Below are 20955 nucleotides of genomic sequence, written 5' to 3'. Positions count from 1 at the left end.
GAAACTCATTGGATCGATGGGTTGTTGAAGTAAAAGGAGTGAGTTTTTAGTTTTTGCTTGATTCAGCATGACTAGAGCCTTGTTTCTATTCCAACCCCCTTGAAAAGAACAGTGTGCATATGTGTACTGCATATCCCCCACACTTGCCATGATCCCTTTCCCCAAGCAGTCTTCAGGGTCTGTGACTGAACCTCGTTGTTGTCGCATGTGTGCTCAAACTTGGTGGATCACTCAATGATTTGGACTAGGAGTGTGTTCTGTGCGACTTTGATGCTGTAAAGTGCAAAAACAGCTGCTCCAGAGCCTCATTTCCCTGCCCCTCTCCTTGGAAAAAAATGTTCATTTGCACATGTGCAGCCAATGCCTGCCTGATGTGTACACAATGGGCCAAACCCCATGAAAACCTTATTCAGAAGTATGCTGCTGTTGAACATGGACTATGTCAGCCACACTTAAGGCCAGATTTAAGACTGAACTAGAAAAGACAGTAGCCTTGTGTCTACCATGTAGCTGCCATTTTAAAAATGCTGTGAGGACCTGATTCTGACTGGACCCACAGCACTGCAGGCTGAGGCACTCTTTCCCCTTCCATCCATGCATTTTCAAGTGCTGAAAAGGCTACATGCACACACAGCTGCTGGCTGTTTTGACACTTGAAAAGGTACACAGTTTTTTTTGTTTTTTTGTTATCATGAGTTTGGCTCTGTTCTTTGCAATAAGGGCTTCCAGGCACTTTGAGGCAGCTGTTTTTGCAGAAAACAGCATCAAAACCACACAGGACACAGTCTTCCCTCTAAACCGTCAATGACCCACCAAATTTGAGAGCACACACAAGGGGGTTTGAGGTTTAAGGACCATGAAGAATGTTTTGGGAAGGTGTCAGCTACACATGTGCAGTGTTCTTTTCATGGGGGATTGGGGTAGTTATTTACACTCTTAACCAAAAACTGCATTGACCATTAGTCCCCCTCCCTCTAAACTATCAATCTACTGAGCTTTTCCTCAGTTAAACTATACACACAACAATGGACCCTGAAGAAGGAGAACGTTGGCACACTGTGGTGGGAACCTAGTGGGCAAAGGGGTAGCAGGGTAGTGGTGGCATTAGAAAATATTCTGCTTCATGTTCACTGTTTTCTTTTTCTAAGTGATGAGAGTAATAACAATAACAATAACTGTTCTTATATACCACTCTTCTAGACAGATGAATGCCCCACTCAGGGAGGTGAACAGAGTCAGTTTTATTATTATCCCTACAATACAGCTGGGGAACTGGGGCTGAGAGGAGTGGTGTCAGACTATGGAATCCCAGTTATGAGTTCGTCTCCCCCCCCTTCTGCAAGAAACACAAGGTCTCTTGGTTCCAAAAGGTTTATTGAAAGACTATGAGGTGTCCATAATCCAAAGGCTGTAGAGGCCCTTGGCTGAACGAAAGCTTTGTTGAGAATGGCATGTAAAATGAAAGTTACAACACTTCAAACACCTATTCCCAGCCTCCCCCCTAGTCATGTCTGTGAAGGCATGAGAAGACGAGGACATCAAGGTCGTTGGCTGGACTGGATAGATAAGGCTCTTCGCTCCCATGGATATGAGCGGCCTGGATGACACCTTGGCCTAGAGGGAGGAAAACTAGACAACTATTGATTATAACACAAGTTAACATGGCGTTACTCTGGCTAGAGAATTGACATCCTGACAAGTGGCTTACCGAAGGCCATATACTGAGCTCATGACAGTAGTGGGAGTTGAACCAGCAGAATGTTGATTCACACCCTAACTACTTAACCACTATGCTATAGCAGTTCTGTGCCAATAAATGTTTACCTTTGCATCCTCCTGTTGCTGCCATATTTCCTTGTGCTTTTCAGTTTCGTTCCCATGATGGGGGCAAATCCTTCTTTTTGATGCAGGCAGGCAGCATGATGGTTTGAATCCCTCCCCTTGCCTAAACAGATCTGTTTTTCCCCATAGGTTTTCCTTTTGCTGTGGGAAGGCAGGATTGTTTTGGAAAGGGCAGAGTAGGCAAATGGTTTACAGGGGCTTGACTTAAGTTTAATGCTGAGAATGTGTTTTTAAATAATGTTTTAGTGGATGCTGGATTGGGGGGGAGCAATTCTAAACAGATCTACTCAGGTTTAAGTCCTATGTTATTCAATATACTTACTCCCAAGCAGGGTTTTTTTCTGGGAAAAGGGAGGTGGTGCCCCTTCTGGGAAAAGGGAGGTGGTGCCCCTGGTACCACATGTGTGCGCGCAAAGTGCATGCATGATCCCAGGACCAATGATGTCACTTTGGGTCAGCTGGAACAAGGGGGGAGTTTTTAAAAGCTTAAATCACCCTCGGCAAAAATGGTCACATGGCTGGTGGCCCTGCCCCCTGATCTCCAGACAGAGGGGAGTTTAGATTGCCCTCCACACTGCTCTGGCAGCATGGAGGGCAATCTAACCTCCCCTCTGTCTGGAGATCAGGGGGCAGGACCACCAGCCACGTGTCCATTTTCAAGAGGTTCTGGAACTCCGTTCCACCGTGTTCCAGCTGAAAAAAAAGCCCTGCTCCCAAGGAAGTGTCTTTAGAATTGCAGCCTATGATTGAAGTTTCCTTGGGCTTTTATTGTTCAGTTGATTGAACAGACCACTTGCACCTCACTCCCCAGCAACACTTCTCTTTACAGCAACTGACACACACACACAAAATGCAAGATGCACATTCTTCCTTCCAAACATTTCCAAAGCCAATAAGCAGGGAGGGTTCTCCCCTTGCTAGGACCCAGTTGGCTGGGAGACAATGCCATTGCCTGGGTAGCAACAGAAAAAAATGCACTCATGTGTATTACACACATTCCTCCTTCTCACCGAGTTAATTAATAATGTAAGGGCTCTCTCCCCTTGGGTCATGATTGGTGAATGCCATTAAGGAAAACAAGATTCTGCCATGCAGGCCCAGTTCCTATCTGCCTGGTGCTGTCACTGTGAGGTAAGAACTGAAATGAAACATACAGACTTTTTGGTGGGAGGGTGCCATTGCCATTAGGTTTTTCACCTTTGGTTCACCGTTCTAGAAGCCAAAGACAATGATTTCCATGTATATTTCCAGCTCCTTTGTTTATTTTTGCACAACTCTAATATTCATAGCTCCTCAATATAGCATTTTCTTATGTTGAAAAATTATTAAACAGGATAATGATAAACAGAAGGATAACCAATAAGTTACTTTCAAATAGTCGGAACAAACTTTGTAATCAAGAGACCATATATGTTTTGGCCTCTAAAGCCTTCAGTGGTCATTCATTGATAAATTGCTCCATACTATTTCTCTATTTATTACATAAAATAGAATAGACCTGACTAGGCACAGAATAAAAATTTTAAAGAATACTATAAGCAGTCATGGAATGAGCTGATATAAAATCCAAGCTGCCATATGTAATGCATATCCATTCCACTAGGTACATTCATGTTGTGAAAAGAAGGGATGCTGTTATTTCTAATATCCTGTGTATCTTTCTAGGTCTGATCAGGGCAAATCATTTCTACATGGTGTGTATGGCAATAATAATATATATGAGAAATCTGGTATCATTCTCTGCTTCACTTTTAAGTTGTGCATCATCCTCTACCCCCCTTCTGCTCACATTAGCTTTTCCCGCCAGCTCTTGCACTGCAGAAATGTCTTGTGGTCCCTGCTGGAACAAAGTCAGCTGTAAATAAAGAAAGCAAATTGGCAGAGTGTTGTATAAGCAAGATTTTCAAATTACCATGGCGTCCACTTTGGTTTGCATTCTCCTCCTGCTGACAGTAGAGGCCAGGCTGTAGTGAGAGAGAATGTCGAATCGCCATCATCTCGCAGTGCTTAATATATAGAATCAATAAAGGCTGCAGGCACTGTTCTCTGAGAATTGATGTGATTCTGGGTTATCCATGTAGAGCTGAGATTTCAAATTTTAGAATTAAACAGAAACACAATCTTACACCCATCATAAGTTTTTAAACCCCAAACAGATCTGGACATTTGCTACTGAACATCCAAAGCGTAGCACCTAGAAAGGTTGTATGAGCAGGGGCTATTTATAAATATTGCCAATAATGCCATCAAAACTTTTTAAGGGGATGTAAATTTTAAAAGGGAATACATTCTATAATTTGACAGATTCTGGAAGTGATATTTATTAGTCCATTAACTCCCTAACTGATAGCAATTGGCTTAATGTAATTCCTGAGATTTTTCTAACCCTAAAGGGAAAAACCTCCTAAGTGCCAGACTACATGTTACATTTTTTTTGTCAAGGCAAAATGTAACATGTAGTTACATTTGCAGCAATTGCAAAAAAAGCATTTAAAAAGTCCCCTGGATAATGACGTGGGAGGAGAAGGACAGGACCACCAAAATGGGCAAATTAGTCAAACACCCCTCACCCCAGTTATTTCAGTTTGGGAAAATCGTATGACGGGAGCTCCCCCATGCTGTCATCCTTAGCCCTGAGCTCCTGGGGGCTTTTAAAAATGCATTTCCCTGCAGCTACTGTGACTGCAGGGCAAAAGAGCTGGGTTCATGAACCCAGACCCAACTTATCAAAAAACATAATTTGTAGTTTGGCCACAAGAGCAAGCTGAAAGGGTGAGTGAATGCAGGCATTTCCATTAGAGATGCTAGAATACCAACTGATTTGACTACCTTTTTATGTTCATTAGTTGAAAATAACTGATTTTTCATTGAACATTTAGATATTTACAAATAGTCTGAGCTTGTTTGTCAAATTACTGTTTGTGTATTCTAATAGTACTGTACAATACAATGCAACTGGCAGTGTTTCACAGATGCGTGTTCTCACATAGCCTGATGAGACTTCTATTTCCTCCCTCCCCCACAGATTTGTTACTTCATGCTGCTCGGCAGCCAATTATTTAAAAACATAGTAGGCTAATCAATTAGTCAGGCTGTGATTATAAATAAATACTCTGTTTTTAAATTAAGTCTTGCTGTTTAATGTTTTTAAGGATGTATGCACACAATCATATGGGAATAGATAGACCTCCCAGCCTTCTACATTTTTGGCTACACTTGACGGGAACAGTGAGGGAAAAAATGACAGTTAAACTGCATCATGTCAACAGCACAATATCACTTCCAGTGAATACCTGGAAGTGATGTTACATTGATGATGTGACACCAATGTGATGCTCTAGGATTCAAGCAAAACTCTATGATTTTATCATTCCCAGCCCCTTCTCTCTTTTGTTGGTTGCCAGCCAATGGCTGGCAACCATATATGGGAAGCATAGTTCTCTTCCTACGTCATTTAATTACCTGATCCAACCATCCACAACCTGGAGGCCAGTTGATTTCATTTACTGTGCAGATGTAAAAGAGCCTGTCAGGCAAATAATAATAATAAAAAAACTCTTCGCCACCACAGCTGCAAAGCCATTCAATAGCTGTTTAACTAGGATGGCAGTGAACAGATTTGTTCACAGCTGTCAGACATAGTAAGTTTTCTTGTTCAACCTGTTCCTGGAGAAGTTCATGGCATCCCTCATTTTCATCATATAATTGCATCCTGGAAAAAATCATGCAAGAAGGCTGTGTTTTTTTTAAAAAAATCATTGGAATCACATGGGCTACAAAATTTGCCATATTAAGCAGACTCCACGGCATTGTTTGTGCAAATCTGATTTAATAATATGATGACAAAGCAAGCCAAAGGACATTTAATAGAAATAAAAAAGAAAAGCTTTGCAGGAATTATGGAGAGAATTTTTCTTCCTTTTAATTAGTCCATGGAGCACATTGCTTGTGGATATTAACAAGGCAACATTTAACAAATGCTCAGGCATTTCCATTAGTACCTTGATAATCTGCATTTAGCTAATTCACACACGAAAATACCCCCCATGGACTCAGTTAAGATTTAATGCCAGAATGCTTGTAATAGAGACTTGTATTACAAAAATTTCATCACTTACACTAATATACTCCAGAGCATTTATTAGTGTACTGTGAAGTATTTTGAATAATTAAAAATAAACTAGACTTGTCAAAGAAATGAACAAAATACATTTTATGCTGCATGGGCCCAGCTTTCTTTGCCCCTGCCTTTCCTAAATTTGCAATTCTTTTTTGGTTCACAGAGTCCAGCAATTTGCAATGGGTTTTCAAGGCATTAAGGCAATTTAGTGATGTTCTGCTGTAATAATTTAAGTGGAACATTTGTAGTTAGACCAGCTTACAGAAATGGATAATAAAAGAGATGACTTTGTTCCATAACATTTAAGAAAAAGCTGTGTTCCAATAGCATGGTTTAGTAGGAAAACTCAATAACTAGACTTGCTGAAGAGTTTGGATGCTGGATATTTGGATACAGCAGTTGTTGCTATTTAACTGTTTTTCCTGACTACATGCACAGCAGGGGTTGAGTGCACTCCTAGGGCTTACCCAGGGATATGTTTAAAGTAAGATCACTCTTTCAGAACAGAAGCTTCTGTCCCTAATCAGAGTCTCCTAGCTTGCCTTCTAGGTCTCCAAAAGAGCTTGTGCTTGCTAAAGATCCCTGCGACACGAGAAGCTAACTATTCTCCTTCTTGCTGATTTACTGTAAAGATTTTCTGCCCCCACCCCCCAACTGAGGAAACAGCAGGTATCAAAACCTGCCACCAGAGCTGCCGACATTGAGACAGCACAGAGCTTCAGACTAGCATGTATCTAGCTACTCTGTTCTCTAATAAGGCAAAAGTTTCGTTTTCGTGCTTTTTTCCTTTTTGTGCACAGCTAGGTTTATACAGAGCTTGTATTCCAGATACAGAATGTGAGTCTTTTTCACAGCTCATGATACACTCTGTTTTGAACTCATGCAACCCTAGTCACACCCCCAATTAATTCAACCCATTCCTTTTATCATTGCCTATTTAATCACTCCCCCCCCCCCACTGTCTGTAATGGTAATATGAAGACTAAGGATTAATTGTATCTATTCTTATTATGTGAAGGGGATTTATTTTTCAGAAATTTGTACTTTTAGATTTAGCTTTTAATTCTCCCCCCTCCTCTTTTAACAGAAGGGTCTCTCTTTCTCTTTGAAAAGAAATCAATGGACTGTTTTTAAACTTCAGCCCTTTGCAACATACCAGTGTTGCTGTAGCATGAGGATCGGAAAATTTGGGAAGACATCGCCTACCTCTGAGCATCTACAGGGAAAAATTCCTAAATTTCGCAGAACTCTCATTCCCTGCGCCCTTCTGTTTTTGAATTTCTCTTTGATCAAAATGGAAGTGATTAGAAATGGACTCTAAAACCTTAAAAAGAAGAAATGGGTTGTTGGATTATAGGGTGTGGGTAAAGAGTAAATTAAGAATTTCCCTTAACAATGCTGCTTTTATCAATAGTCCTTGCCTCTTGGCTATGATCTGAAGAAACAGCCACTCTTCCTGGGGGTGGGAGTAAGAAGGGAAGATGGAGAGTCTGGGAAAAATGAGAAAATGGAACTGAGAAAAAAGTGTAATTTGGAGGTCTGAGCTCCTAAAGCACCACTGGAGATTCAAAAAGTGAAAGTGAAAAAGCATAAAAAGCAAACTGAAGCCAAAAGTTGCAGATTGTAATGCAACTGTTTGTGCTAGAAAAGCCTTGAAAAAGAAGGGCGTGGTTGCTTTTGAACCTGTGCATGCCTGTTGCTGAACTGGCAACTCTGGAAACTTTTTAAAACTCTTACACTCTAGATCCAGTTGTTATCACCTTCTTACAGATGGCTAAAGCTTTCCTGTTGTACCTAGCCCATTAAGATACCTGTTGATGTTAGCTATATGGTAGTGTGATTTCTGGAATGTGCTGGCATTAGTACAGAGGTTGCTAACACTGGAGCACTTTCAGCACTTCCTTCCAGTCTTTGGTGTGCACGCCCGCTATGCATCAGGCCCACTGATGCATCTGACGAAGAGAACTGCGGTTCTCGAAAGCTACAGTAAAGTTGGTTAGTCTTAAAGGTGCTACTGGACTCTTTTCTATTTTTCTATTTTACTAACATATATTCCCATTTTCTCCCAGACAGAATTTATTGGGGACCAATAACACTTTGCAAACTTAGTGGGAATGAAGAGACAGACACAGGCTTGGAACTAAATGGCCGTTTATTGAATAACATAACATAAACAACGGCAAGGGCAACTAAGCGGTACAGGTCAAGCCACGGGGTCCCCACTGGACCTCCGCCTTGACCTGTCTGGGCGAGCCCCACAGCCCCGGGATTAGGCCATTCAAGGAATGGCTGCCTCCCGGCCAGCTAGGCTACTGGATCCCCCCATCAAGCTCCTAACGCCCCAGCCGTACAGCATGAGGGAAGGACTTGTGCCTGGGGATCCCCGCAGGCGTCTGCCTGTGCAATGGTAGCCGTCACAAGCATACCGCACCGTTGGCAGACCCTGTTCCCCCCATGGGGAAATGCCTCCGGGTGCTCACCGGCCCGCTCCCTATTACCCAAAAACTCCTGCCAGGGGCAACCCGAACAGCCCACCCCGGCCAATGCCTCAGACCTCTGCCAACAGTGCAAGGTAGGCGAAAAACCCCCCCGCACAACTGCCAATTCAGGCAGGGGGCAAAAAATTCCTACCTGGCTCCGGAAACGGCAGCCGGCTAATCCTGCCCTGCAACAGGGTGAGGCGGGTGGGCCGAGCAAAGGACGCGACTGCTGGCTGGGTCGGCAGAACCGCCTGCTAAGGCGTGTGGCTCCGCCCCCAGCCAGAACACCCGGATGAAGGGAGGGGGTCTGTCTCCCTCCCACAAGCCTGCAAACTACGGCCCCAGGCTGAATACAGCTAAGCTGCCGCCTGGAGTGCCGGATTGCAAACTTAGTGGGAATGAAGAGACAGACACAGGCTTGGAACTAAATGGCCGTTTATTGAATAACATAACATAAACAACGGCAAGGGCAACTAAGCGGTACAGGTCAAGCCACGGGGTCCCCACTGGACCTCCGCCTTGACCTGTCTGGGCGAGCCCCACAGCCCCGGGATTAGGCCATTCAAGGAATGGCTGCCTCCCGGCCAGCTAGGCTACTGGATCCCCCCATCAAGCTCCTAACGCCCCAGCCGTACAGCATGAGGGAAGGACTTGTGCCTGGGGATCCCCGCAGGCGTCTGCCTGTGCAATGGTAGCCGTCACAAGCATACCGCACCGTTGGCAGACCCTGTTCCCCCCATGGGGAAATGCCTCCGGGTGCTCACCGGCCCGCTCCCTATTACCCAAAAACTCCTGCCACTGCAAGGGTCAAGCCTCTGCTTAGACCCTCGCACCCCACAGGTGGCTTAAGGCCAACCTAAGCCCTTGCCGGAAGTCGTCCAAGAAAATTTCATTACCCTCAGGAGACAAATGAACTCCATCATCCCTATAAAGATGGGCAAATTCGGCCTTAATTCGTGGGTGAGGCAAGTAAATTCCCAAGCCAGCCCCCAGAGGCTTCTTCATGGCCCTATTGGCCTTACGACGCGCTCCCTCGATGGCCCGGGGATCTAAAGCTTCCCTCCAGACCCGGCGTTGAAGAATCTCCGACCAAAAAATCAGGACACCAGGCCAACGGCTAGCTATCAGCCGGAGGTCATCGGTCGCCTGAAGGGACAGGGCCTTACCCTGAACCAACCCCAAGTCATTTCCACCAAGGTGGATCACCAAAATATCCGGAGGAGGACCAGTCCTGCCCCCAAACAGCAGTGGCAACAGGCCAGGCCATCGAAGGCCACGCCGACCCCGCCACTCAACACTGGCCACAGCACTGAGCCCCAGCTGAGATCCGATTTCAGTTCTCCTGGCTTGATGGGCAGCCCAGAAAATCATGCTGTGCCCGCATATCAGGATCCTGTGCTTTCCCGTGCCCGGTGCCGCACCTACGGAAAGAACAGTTAGTCACGGTCAGAATTGCATGAGGGGACGAATATAACCCTTAAAAGCCTTGGACCGCCACCTGCCGACCCTACGAATGGCACCCGATGAGTAACCCATCGCAGCTGCCGTAGAGGCCGCCCCAATCCTAAAAGAATGGGTTCCGAATTTGACCCCAGAAAGCCCCATCTTTCCAAGGGCCCGTTCTGTGACAGCCCAAAACTGATACCTAGTCAACGGGGACTGATCAGCATGCCTAAAAAGAAAACCCTCACCCGTGCCACGCACGCCAACATAGTCCCTGAGTGCCTGAACCGGGCAAAGGCCGGACTCCGCGCAAGGGCCCAAAAACAGTGAAGTTCCTTTCTGCCGCTGGTCAGTCTTAGACCGCCGTATCCTGATAGACACTTTGTCCCCCACAAAAGCAACGTCAGATGCCAACAATGCCCTGCAGGACGAGTCCTTACGAGATTGAGCCACCAACTCGCTGACCCTCAGGGCACCGAAGAAAGCCACCAGTGCAGCAGCATGGAAAAGCAGCCGCTCATACTCCGAGGAGCACACCGCCTCCCAAGCAGCCCCAAGTCCCTTCAGCACTGATGGAGAAATGGGCTGACGGGAATCCCTGGACCCACCGGTTTCCCTCGACCAACCTTCCAACATCTTGCGTATACGGAAATCCCCAGTGATTTCCGGCAAGCCGCGAGCCTTGCAAATGAATGCCAGTGCTGCTAGTTGACACCTAATGGACTTAACAGAAAGACCCCTGCCCCGCTGTACCACACAAAAATGCATCAAATGGTCCACGGGGACAGGCCAGAGCTCCTGTAAACCAGCGGACTGCCGAAAATCATTAAACTGCCCTACCGCACGTTGATAGGCCCATCGGGTGCTAGGGGCAATGGCTAGCTGGATAGCCCGGTCCGCTTCTGCCTTCCAAGCTCCCAGAGCTCCTTGGGCATCTGCGCAGGGAACCGATCCGCTTCTGGAGCAAGGTGCCAGAAACGCCCCATCTGTTGGCGAGACAGAGCGTCTGCCACCCCATTCTTAATCCCAGGAACATGCTTGGCCCGAAATAAAATATTTAACTGTAAGCATTTCAAAGTGAAGGGGCGCACCAGCCCCATGACCCTAGGTGACCTTGATGACAAGGAGTTCACCACATGAACCACCGCCAGGTTGTCGCACCAGAAGTGGACTGTGTGGTTAGCTAACTCCTTGCCCCAGAGCCACACGGCCACCAATAAAGGGAAGAACTCTAGAAATGTCAAATCTTTGGCCAAACCTCGATCCACCCAGTCAGCCGGCCATTGATCCGCGCACCAATGTCCACGAAAATATACCCCAAAGCCCCAGGTTCCAGAGGCATCTGAAGCAACCTGAAGTTCTGCTTCTAATAAGAGGTCCTCCCTCCAGAAAGACACTCCATTAAAAGAAGCCAGAAATGCCCGCCATACCTCAAGATCAGCGCGCAGACCCTTACTGACCCTCAGCTTGTGATGGGGTAACCGTAAGGAACCCATAGCATCACACAGGCGGCGCAAAAAGGCCCTGCCAGGGGCGATCGCCTTACATGCAAAGTTCAAGTGCCCCAACAACTGCTGTAACTCGAGCAGGGAAACCTTGCTCTTCCCCCGAAAGTCTGCAAGCCTGCGTCGCAGCTCCTCAACCTTATCCATAGGGAGTCTTAATGATTGCTGGACTGTGTCCAACTCAATGCCCAGAAAAGTCAACACCTGTGAAGGGCCCTCAGTTTTCTCATGCGCCAGGGGAACGCCCAGCTCCTCTGCGAGAGAAACAAAGCCTGCCAACATCTGGGCGCACTGCCCAGTGCCCGCTGGCCCAACGAACAAAAAATCATCTAAATAATGACAGGTGTTTGGGCAGGAAAAACGGCGCCGCAACTCCCATTCCAAAAAGGAACTGAAGCGCTCAAATGCCGCACAGGAAATGGAGCATCCCATGGGGAGGGCCCTGTCCATATAGTACTTGCCCTCAAAGGAAAACCCTAAAAGCTCGAAATCTTCAGGGTGAACAGGGAGCAGGCGAAATGCCGATTTAATATCGCACTTTGCGAGCTCCGCCCCTATACCACACCGGCGAACCACCTTGACCGCCTGGTCAAAGGACGTATAGTGCACGGTACAAAGGCCCTCAGGGATGGCATCGTTCACCGAGCCCCCCCTGGGGAATGACAAATGATGAATAAGGCGGAATTCCCCAGCCGCCTTTTTGGGAACAACGCCTAATGGTGAAACTCTCAAACATGAAACCGGGGGGGCATCAAACGGCCCAAGGACCCGTCCCTCTGCACATTCCTTTGCAATCTTAACTCGGACCACATCTTCCATGCCAGCCACAGAACGTAAATTAGCAGACATGAAAGGCGACCGTTGGCCCTGAAAGGGAATACGAAAACCAAAACGGAAACCAGAAACCAAATATTCAGCATCCTGTCGCCTGGGGTAGTGCCGCAACAGGCGCTCAAGAACTTTCAGGTTTACCGGGCTGGGGCCCTTTACTAACAGCATGTTGAGTGTTACTACCCCCGAACCGCCTACCACCGCCCCCTTGCCTGGCCTTAGGACAGGCTGCATATGAATGAGGTCCCCCACAGGCGGGGCACTCATGCCTGTACTTGCAGGCCTTTCTACTGCACACGCCCTTAGACGTGAAATCCCAGCACAGCAGCCGGAATTGAACCTGCTGCCCCGCGGAAGCGCGGGTGCTGGGTGCAGCCTGGGGGCGCTGAATAAGATGGCCACTATCCGAACGGTCACCGGCATTTGGCTTAGCCGGGGACATCACCTGCAGCCAGAGCTGCTGCTGAATCTGGTCCCATGGCAAACTGGGGTTCAAAGCGGCCCGCATTCTAAATTCCTCATCGTATTGGAGCCAAGCCGGCCCCACAAAGTCCGTGTAACCCCGGTAAATGATATTCAAGTATTGAAACAGTGGTGCCGCCCTCCAAGGGTGCGCCCTGGCCAACACTCCCGCGTATATGAGGAATCCAGGCAACCAGTTAGACCAACTCCTGTCAACGCGCCTGCGCCTGATCTTTTCCTTATCCCGCTCATCCAAGTCTTCCTTATCCTTCTTCTCCAGTTCCCTGAAGAGAAGGGTGAAGACATCGACATATTCCCCTTTTATAATCTTGTCCCTAGTGGCCTGTGTCAGGTGATCACCCAAGGGGAGAGCGGTGTCACCAAACGGCAAAGCTCTATATGGGACAAAGCCATAAGGAGAGGGGCCATAAGGGGGGAAAAACCACTGCTGGCCCTGACCATAGGGCAAGCCGGGAGCCAGAAGGCTCCCAATTGGGTCAGCCACAGGGGGCTGTTGATGACCCGCCGAAGGTCCTGCATAAGCCTGCCAACTGGCTGCAGCAGTAGGCGCCCAGACCTGTGATGTAGGTGGAGCAGGTGTTGGTGTGAGGCCTGAAGGCCCGGAGGCAGCCAACTGACCCCAGGGCCCCCACGGCCAGGTGCACCCTTGCGCAGGCAAGGAAGACTTACCGCCCTGAGAGTTCGGATCCACAGCAATGGCCACCGGCCCTGGTTCAACTGCTTCACACTCTTCCTCTGGGGGAACCTCCTCGGATGCCCTGGGTTCTGCGGGAGCACCGACAATCGCGCCTTCCTCCTGAACAGCCCTGGACTCTAAGGCAGAAAGTCGCATTATAACTTCCCTCTGGAAGGCAGCCGCCGAAGCCTTCTCAGTGGGCCGCCGAGCCCTGGCCCCTGATCCCCCAGCCGGCACACCACCCCGCGCTTGTTCCAGTGCAGCCAGCCTGTCCAAAATCTCTTGCCGGCTGGGCCCACCATCCTCATCCTCGGAAGAAGACAAAGCTGGGGGATGAGGCCGTTTGGAAGCTGCCCGCTTAGCAGGCTGCTTGCCCTTGGATGGGCCGCTTCCTTTCTTGGGCGGCATCCCCGGCACGACCTACTACCAACAAAAGGAAATATGTTATTATTTCCCTCACAACAATACCCACCAATTAAATGGAGGCTGATGACCCCCTAAAGCACTGGAAGGGATCCCTATCCAATGCCAGCAACAGGCAAGGGGCGTAGGCCCAAGCCACTAGCTGCCGTGTGCAGGCCCCAAAATGGCCGCCCCACCAATATACAAAATGGCCGCCCAAATGGCCGCGTTCCACAGGAACCAAAGGGAACAAGCCAGAGCCACCAAGGTTACAGCAGCCTAAGCAAAAGGCAGCCCCTAACCGGTCAGACGGCTAACTAAGCCGAGGCCGAGGGGGAGGGGTGGTGACAGGGAAGGAAAGGTGCCCCGTAAGTAGGTGAGGCGAGCCCTCCTTACTGCGCCGCATCCAAACCACCCCACGCGCCCGCCGTGGATGGCGCGGGCAAATGCACCCAACCCCCACCCAGGGGCTCCACCCGCAGCCAGAAGCCCCTGGCTGCCTCGCTACTGGGCGCAAGCAGACGCCGGCAAACGCCGCACGCCGCGCCGCTCGTCCTCGCGCCGCAGCGACGCGACCAGCAAAGCGAGCGCGCGTCTTCACGGCCGCTCAGCCCCGGGCCGCCGTCCTCCGCCGCCGCAAGCAGACGCCGGCAAACGCCGCCCGCCGCGCTGCTCGTCCTCACGCCGCGACGCGACCAGGAGAGCGAGCGCGCGTCCTCACGGCCGCTCCGACCTGGACCGCCGTCCTCCGCCGCCGCTGCCGCGGCAGCCGCCCAGAGTCCCACGCTCGGAGGCAGGCCCAGGCCCTGCTCAGGGAGAGCACGATGCTTTCCCCTCCGAGCAAAGGACGCGACTGCTGGCTGGGTCGGCAGAACCGCCTGCTAAGGCGTGTGGCTCCGCCCCCAGCCAGAACACCCGGATGAAGGGAGGGGGTCTGTCTCCCTCCCACAAGCCTGCAAACTACGGCCCCAGGCTGAATACAGCTAAGCTGCCGCCTGGAGTGCCGGAATATATGAAAGTGGAATAGATTTATGTAGGAAGTTTTGGTTTGGGGAAAAGTATATGCCGAACAGGAATCCAAACAGATTCTGCACCACACATCATTGGATATTGCATTATTTTTGCATTATAACAATCACTCATAGGTGGATTATCTTGTCTATGAAAGAAAATAAAGTTGCAAATGATTGCTATTAGTAATGTGCATATATAAAATCCTGAGTCATAAAAATCCCACACAGAGACAAAAGCAGTTTTGAAGCCTTATTTGTGACTTTCCAGAAAGGAGACACTGGTCTGGCCTGCTTGGAAGTCATGGAAACTCCTCCTCTGAACAGTCTGTGACGTTTTTAGATTCTGGATGCTTTTAACCAGTGCCACTTCATCACAGCAGTGTCTGGGCACTTCTTGGTTATAATGGTTCCCCCCCAAATTGTGTTTTTCCCCCAAATTATTTCCCCCAAGCAACCAACTGCTTTTATTCCTTCCAATGTGATAACAGAGTACAGAGACTGCTTGCAAACTTACAACCTGGTACTGAGGGGCTGCGGAAAAGGGGATTGCACAGTTGAATGTAGAAGCACATTCCGGGGGGCATGTATTTCCTAAAGCAATAAGTAAACACATTGTTTGAAGCAAGAAGCAATGAGTTTGCATGAGACGTGGGGAAGGAGAGTAGGGGAGAATGAGGTGGTCATATGGGTCTGTCCTCTGGCTTGACTTTTTTGCATCTGCTTTGGTGCAGTACATTTGGGAAATGCTAGGTATGGTCTATTCAGTGAAGTCCTTTTGAAACTTTTTGAGGAAGTGTTGTGCATGTGCTTGGAGTGCCATCCTATGCAGCTTAGGCTGGGGTGACTCTGTATAGAATTATACTATAAACCACCTACAATGATTTTAGCTTTGAGCTTTGCCAGGTTGATGTGGCAGTAGGTACATCCACTCTGATATATCTAGTCTGAATATATATACCCCCCAAAATGCACATTATTGGTACTTTCCGGATATATTTGGGTATTTGAACAGTATTTAAGGATCCTTGAGAGTACCAATATGTGGATCCCATATTTTTACAGAAATCTTCAAGAATATTAGGGGCTGGCATTTTAAGGATCCCAGGCTTCTTTTTGCCTTTTAACAGCTTTTCTGGGCAATGGGGGTTACCCATAGAAGTTGGCTTCAGGCCTGTGTGAATCTGGCTTACTCCTTTTCCTTCCATCCTTCCCTCCCTCTTTGTGGGGAGCAGGGCTGTTTTCAAGGGCCATTTCCCCCTTTATGTCTGCACCCCTGCAATTATGACGACATCTTTTTCAGCATCCTATAAAAGTGGACTTCTTGGTCCAATTCGTTTGAAACATGGGCGTCTTTAGTGGATAGGCAGTGCTAGCTCCTTTACAATTATGGTGTCATTTAGCTGAAAAACAGCCACTCCAGTCTCCCTGAAGAATGTCCTCATGAGGAATGATGGAACCCAAATAATCCTGGAAAAAACTTAATCTGAATCCCAAAACAGTACTGGGGAACCCAAGTATCATCGAATTCCAGCATTTATGCCCTTCCTGATATCCAAATTTTAAAAAGTACCTGTTTTTCAGGTGCACATCCTTATGGGCAGTAAAACTTCTGTGGAACCCATTCACAAGATCACGTGCTGCTGTGTAGTTCTCCATTTGCAGAGCCATCCCAAGGACACTTTCCTGCAAGTAGGCCACATTGAATAGACCTGAGTAGTAGGCCAGTGTCGGATTCCTGCCTTGGATGCCACAAAGATTATGGTGAGAATATGGGCTCAATTTAGGAGTAATTGGCCCACCTACTGTCTTGTACCATTTTCCTCTGAGAAAGCAGCTCACATTGATTACAGATTGGACCAATGTAGGATTCATTTCAGTTTATGTTAAAATGTAGGGCAACAGAATTTTTGTGGAAGAAACAGTCCTACCCCTAGCAAATTGGGGGTTAACATTGATCCAAAGGTGCACTATCAGAAACATTTTGGAGGAGCAGATATGAAACTGGAAAGCTCCTTCATTTTCATAGCATAGTAGCTGAACATTTCTCAAAAAACAGTACATTTGTCCTGCTAATGTATTCAGCACAGTGCCATTGTACAACCTTCCCCAGAGAATACAAGGAACAGGAGGAACCATCAAGCAGAGACATTGATGCTGATACTAGATGAAAAGCCAGGAAGAATTCATTCTTCTTCTTTTTTTAATGAAAAAGTTGCTGCTTTTTGTTTCTGTACTCTGGAGAAACTGAGAAAGATGATGTTTGAAACTTTGGGAATAATTAAGAAAAATGGCTATGAGTATCCTAGAACAAGCTGTAAGTCTTTTTGCTTCTGCTTAATAAAATCCTACTCTTTGATGTAAATGATATAGGACCTGTGGTTATTTATAGATTATTTGCTTTCTTTTCTCCTGAATGTACTCGTAGAATAATATCAAAGCTGCTCCACCAGCACATTTTAAAACGATTTCATTAGAAAAAAGACTAGAACAATGTTGTTGCTAAACAAATGATAACCATAGATATATGGAATGTATATGATCTATGAGCAGGAACTGTCCTTTCTATTAGCTGTGTGGATTTTATTACACAGGGTGTCTAAAATGGAATGCTTTGAACCCTTAGGAAAGCAATGAAAAATTGATAACACGAAGCATGATGGATGAGGCAAGTTACCTCTATTTACATGTTGGAGAGAAAAGCCTTGGCCCCGTACAGCATGACAAACCCCTGGAAGTCTATGAATGGAGGCAGTCATAAAATAGATAACTCAGTCTAAAATGCTGCCAAACCAACTAGTTTGATTTAAACTGGTTTCTCAGTGAGGACTTTGGTGGCACTATATCAGGCTTTAAACCAAAAATCTTTCATACAATTGAACTTTATCATTGAAAGCAGTGAAGCATACAAGATGCTGACTGTGTGGACAAAGTGCCTGAAAGGTTTGGAAGGAGAAGCCCACTTTATCCCCTGAGCTGCAGTGAGAGGTGGGGTATTTGCAGGGTCTCAGTAATGGAAAGAGAGTTTGGCAAGAGCTTGGCAACCCCTATTCCTTTGCATTTTATATTTTTTCCTGGATACTCCCATTTCTGCTCTGTCTACTAAACCTTTGAAAGGACAGGATATAAACCCATAAAAACTCACCAAAATACAGATTGGTTTAATGTCATGTCGAAGGCTTTCACGGCTGGAGAACGATGGCTGTTGTGGGTTTTCCGGGCTGTATTGCCGTGGTCTTGGCATTGTAGTTCCTGACGTTTCGCCAGCAGCTGTGACTGGCATCTTCAGAGGTGTAGCCTCTGAGGTGTAGGCTACATCTCAGAGAGGTGTAGCCTTCAGAGGTGTAGGCTACACCTCTGAAGATGCCAGCCACAGCTGCTGGCGAAATGTCAGGAACTACGATACCAAGACCACGGTAATACAGCCCGGAAAACCCACAACAACCAACAGATTGGTTTATTGAAAAATTCAGGTGACATTCCTCCCTCCTTGGGTTTTCCATAGTCAAAAGTAATATGACTACTGGATGCGAGAGGCATACAGTAGGGGAAATCATTATCTCCAGCTTGGGAGTTTTGGGGAGTTATCTGGCTGCTACTGTATACTGGATTTGATGGACAAAATATTTCTTATGCCCATATGATGAGGTATGGGAAATGTAGGATAACTGACAAACCAGACTTTAAATTAACTCACATACAATCCAAAGGGTTTTTCTTAAAATTTTGGGCGAAGAATGGATCATTATCTATAATAGACTGTGGAATGAATTATTCTAGGGAAACTCAAGACAACCTGATGGTAATAACTTTGCCCACTGGGTATCAGTTCAGGGCAGTTTTCACAGTGCAATGAAGTTATCAATGAGGTGAGACTCTCTTTGTGTTAGGCATGCTCTATCTACAGTTAACATCTTCCTTTAGAATTGGTTCACATACTAGCCAGCGACCCTCGTGTCAATGCTTCATAAGTGCACAGAGTCTTAAGGAGACAGCGGGCAAGTGCTCATGTGTAGGTGGTGTTCTATGAAATGGCTTGCACCTGTGGGTGCTGCATATGTGGCCACCATGGTTTGTATCCAACTAGAATAGGTGTCGTGGGTCAGTCAGAGCTCAGTGCTAGTGAGGACTCCTTGGGAGAAGAGGAACCTGGTGTAGCCCAGGAGGATTACTCAGCAGAAGAGGAGCCTGGTATAGATCTGGACTTCTGCAGTAGAAGCCAGCAATCAGGAACAGCAGGTGCTGGCAGATCAGAGATCACAGCTAGCAGCTGAGGTAGGAACACCACAGCCACAGCACCACAGATAAAGACCAGCCAGGGACTTCTAACTCTCCAAATTCACCCCCATCCAGAGAATGCTTCAGTCAGAAGCAGAGAATAGAGCTGCAGGAGAGGTGGCAAAGTGCTTATCTCCTGAGCTGACTCGAGCTGCTAGTGGATGGTGATGATGAGTAGCTCCATGATAGCTCCCTAGCAGCTGGCTGTAATCAACACAGCCATAAAGACCTGTCCAGGAGAACTGTGGGGGTAGTTGATGCTGTAACTACCATCTTGAGCCTTGCTTTGGTTTCTGGACTGTGTGATCTTGCCCTCATTAGATCTTTGGATCTCCTGTGACCTTGCTGTATGGACTTGCCCTTGGACCACATTTCTGACTGACTGAACTCTGTGCTTTGATTTTGGACTGGACCTTGATTACTCTTTTAAAGCTAAGCATGTTCATGCCCCACACCTGGCAGCACTGCTGGTGCTGGCCCAGTCCATGACAATAGGAGAGATCTGAGTTCAAATCCTCTTATTAGCTGAAACTCATTGGATGACTGGGGCTGGTCAATGTTTCTCAGCCTGCATTATCTCACTGACTTGTTAATGAGATAAAATAAGGAGAGAATCTTGAGCTGCCTCGAGCTCCTTGAAAGAAGAATGTGATTAAAATGAGATCAATTGTATAGTTAACTATGCAAGAATGTTTTTTCACTACTTTACCGTAGCTGGCTTCCTTCCTTATTACTTGCTACCCAACAGTAAAAAATAATTAACATAAAATAGGTGCTTTTCTTGTTCACTGTCTCTCTCTTTTTTTAAAATAGCTTTTTCTTAGTTTTCTCATATAGGAGTAGGGGAGGACAAGGGAAAAGGTAGGGAGGGAATATCAAATATATATCATAGAGTTTGCTCGAGTTAGAATTCTACTTATCTATGTCCTTTCCACATAACATTTTATCAAACATTTAACTGTGATTATTAATAATACATTACAGTATATTCTTCATATAGTTACTACATTCAAGTCAGTATACTTATTTTTTATCCATTCATAAAATGGTGTCTATGGGGCTGCAAAGTCTTCTTCTATTTGTCCTTTCATTGATGGAGTTAATTTGTCCATTTCTGCATTTTCCATTATCTTCTCTATCAATTCTTCTTCTTGGGGTATTATTGCTCTTTTCCAGAAGGATGCCAATAGAGTTCTTGCTGCTGTTACTCCATGAATTATAAAATATTTCTGATCTCTTCCCATTTCTTCTGGTACACAATTTAACACAAATATCTCAGGTTTAAAAGGGATTGTACTTTTTTCACTGTCTCTTGAGGAGTGGTTATTCAGGGAAGCTGCAGGGCTTGCAGTATTACAGCCTTTCCCATTTTGCCTTCTTGATTGCTGAAGTGGAATGCATTCATGTAAAAGTGTTCTAAATCAGAATGCAAATACTTGGAGAGCTCATGAACTGATTCTTGGGAACTGTAGTTCAGTCTGGTAAGTTCTGTGCATGCACCAATATGATGAGCACTGCTGATGGATGAATGCTATTATCCACAAAATATAGCTGATTTTAAATATGTGACTGGTAAGAACCCTGAGGCTTATGTAAGCCAATAAATAATTAAAAAGCACCAACACGGACTATCAAGCCAAGCACTGTTATGCAGACACCAATCTACTTGAGGCTTTGGTGAGATGTTTGGTAGATAAAAGTAATTTTTATGCTTGGCTTTGATTTTTTTGTAAACTCCCATGTCCTATTGATGTTTGAAATAACCAATAAATATGGAAAATACAATAAATTGTCATTTCTGAGGACTAGGATGATGCTAATGGTAGGAAATTTTGATTGCACTAGAATCATTGAGATGGGAGCTTTAGAACACTTCTGAAAGCTC

This window comes from Eublepharis macularius, chromosome 6, assembly GCF_028583425.1.
Source record: "Eublepharis macularius isolate TG4126 chromosome 6, MPM_Emac_v1.0, whole genome shotgun sequence".
NCBI classification, from domain to species: Eukaryota; Metazoa; Chordata; class Lepidosauria; order Squamata; family Eublepharidae; genus Eublepharis; species Eublepharis macularius.
The sequence above is the reverse complement of the archived record's forward strand: the minus strand, read 5'-3'. Positions refer to the sequence as shown.